Source organism: Schistocerca nitens, chromosome 2, assembly GCF_023898315.1.
Source record: "Schistocerca nitens isolate TAMUIC-IGC-003100 chromosome 2, iqSchNite1.1, whole genome shotgun sequence".
Classification (NCBI taxonomy): Eukaryota; Metazoa; Arthropoda; class Insecta; order Orthoptera; family Acrididae; genus Schistocerca; species Schistocerca nitens.
In genome coordinates this window covers 1091904738-1091907396 of record NC_064615.1, presented here as the reverse complement: position 1 = coordinate 1091907396, position 2659 = coordinate 1091904738, and the positions used below count along the sequence as shown (strand labels likewise).

The 2659-nt window shown below is 44.6% G+C and overlaps 1 pseudogene; it reads right to left on the bottom strand.

The window, feature by feature from the left end:
* Positions 1 to 2044: 2044 nt before the first annotated feature.
* On the bottom strand, positions 2045 to 2162 carry LOC126238348 (5S ribosomal RNA; annotated as a pseudogene).
* Positions 2163 to 2659: the final 497 nt, after the last annotated feature.

Genomic DNA, 2659 nt, shown 5'->3' with positions numbered 1-2659 from the left:
ACCTTGCGACGCCGACCAGTCACCGTGTCACCCCATATGAATCGCTGTTTGTCTGGGGTAGAGAGGGGCATAGGGTCAGCATCACACCTCTCCGCCGGCCGTACTTACTTCTCCGGGCCTTGGTGTCGCTACGTGTCATTCAGGTAGATCCTCAGTTGGCATCACGAGGCCGAATGCATCTGTGCCAGTCCTCCTCATAAATACCCGTGGCGGCTAGAAATTGAATTGGTGTGTTCCGCGTCGCAGTGAGCCACGATAACTGCTTCTTAGCTACGGACACAGACACTTGAATTTTAATTTCATTTTGTTTCAGTTGGGAATTTGCGATCGTTGTACAGACATCCATTGCTCCTACACAATAAGCGTCCGAAAGGAGATCCCACTAATCATTACCTTACTTACTCTGTCTTGTCTGCCTCCGTAGGCGAGGTTGCTAAGGCACGCTTCCGTGGCAGCCTTCAATTTCGATGTAAGCCGGTTCGAATCCTGATGGTCGATGAAATTTTTCACTGCCAGTATATGGCCTACAAGGGGAATAGTAATGGTGGCTTAAAGCTTCTGATCACCAGTCTTTACGTCAATGTTCCGGAATAAATTCAAAACCTGTCCACAGTGTCTGGCGAAGTAAGTGCACGTAGTACTGTTGACGACACGTTCGTCGGATGGTGACCTTAAGCTTGGCAGCACCCTTAGTGCTATTCGAGAGGAGTAGGCTATGTGCTGGTTCCGGGTTTCACCACCCCCTTCTCTCGTCATCATCGTACAACAGAAAGGTAACGCTGCATTATAAACGTATCTGTTACACTCACCTACGCTTTACAAATACGCATACGAAACAAACTCTCATATATCCGCAAGATCTGACTGGATATTTGGACAGTGTACTTCAGATAACAATTCCTATCCATGAAATTTACATTTGAAGCCTGGTCCCACGGAAGCTGCGAGGACTCATTACCGTGCTTCAAAGGAAATTGTATACCCTTCGCCATTCCAGCAGTGGACAATAGGATAACCAGCTGGGTCAGAGGGGTCCACACGGGGGTGTCTACTTACTCCCTGTGGAAAGCACACCTGGACTGAATGAAAGGCCTTTCGTTCACTGGGAACTGCAACCGCCTCTCACACCTAGGCAGTAGGGGGTGACTCAGTTTCCAGTACACTACCTGCGATCCCGTTAGCGAGGGCATTAATTACCACGCGCTCTTCAACTTTTCACAGTCGCAAAACGTCGCAGTAATTAACCTTTCCCCGCTGTAACCGGCTACGACTGGTCTGCTAATAAACAGTGTCTCAGCGTAACAGGACGTGCAACTTATACTTTCCTCGCGCTTTCCTACTTCTTATTTATGTACACGTACGAACCGTTACAACTGCTATTTGCACAACCCTGTCGCGTATTGTGTTTGTGAACTATTTCGTAGAGTCACTAAGACATCCGCACAAAAAATTTATGTTTATAATTTTTTACTCTCTCTATCCTATTAGCTCTTTCAGTTCCGCTGATAAAAAACGAAAAATTATTTCATCAAACAGAAATCTTGAAAAACTAACACGGAGTCATTCATTGTCCCTTCATAACATTCCAGGAAACAAAATCAGGCGGCTGCCCCCGATGGAGGTTCGAGTCCTCCCTCGGGCATGGTTGTGTGCTGTCCTTAGTGTAAGTTAGTTTAAGTTAGATTAAGTAGTGCGTTAGTTTAGGGACCGATGACCTCAGCAGTTTGGTACCATAAGACCTTACCACAAATTTCCAATTTCCACGTTGCTGCTAATTTGAAATTAATATTTTATGAAAATACAGTATTCGTATTAAACGTATTTGTTAGTTGTATAGTAAATAAATAAATAAACTGAGGAAGAAGTGGCCCATCGGGACCATCCGACCGCCGTATCATCCTCAGCTGAGGATGCGGATAGGAGGGGCGTGTGGTCGCCACACCGCTCTCCCGGTCGTTATGATGGTTTTCGTTGACCGGAGCCGCTACTATTCGGTCGAGTAGCTCCTCAATTGGCGTCACGAGACTGAGTGCACCCCGAAAAATGGCAACAGCACGTGGCGACCCGGATGGTCACCCATCCAAATGCCGGCCACGCCCGTCAGCGCTTAACTTCGGTGATCTGACGGGAACCGGTGTATCCACTGCGGCAAGGCCGTTGCCTAGACACGTATTTAGGAATTATATTTAAAAGCTTCCGAAAATAAAATTAAAAATTAAAGTACCCCATAGTGATAGAAGGAACAGAATAGATTAATTTATGTCTTCTATGTTGCAAGTACGTAATTATGAAGAGTGAAAATGGAAAACGTTTGAAGTGCCTAATCCGACATTTGTTATGATAATGAGAAAACAATGTAACTCTATTCGTACACAACTGCTTTGTATCCAACAAAATGAGACAGCATTTTGATAACACGGAAGTACTCTGCTCAGCATATCACCGCAAAAAATAGTAAACAAATTACAAAAATAATTATTTTATTCAGAACGTTCTAAGTGACATATCAGAATGATGACTGGTTCTTAGTGCCAATAAGGCAACCACCCAATGTTAATAATGTTATTTACTTACACAAATAGCACCGTTACTGGTTTCGAAACGACAGGTTCATTTGCAGAAGCTTGTTCACGTGTATATTGTTTACATTAGTTGTCGG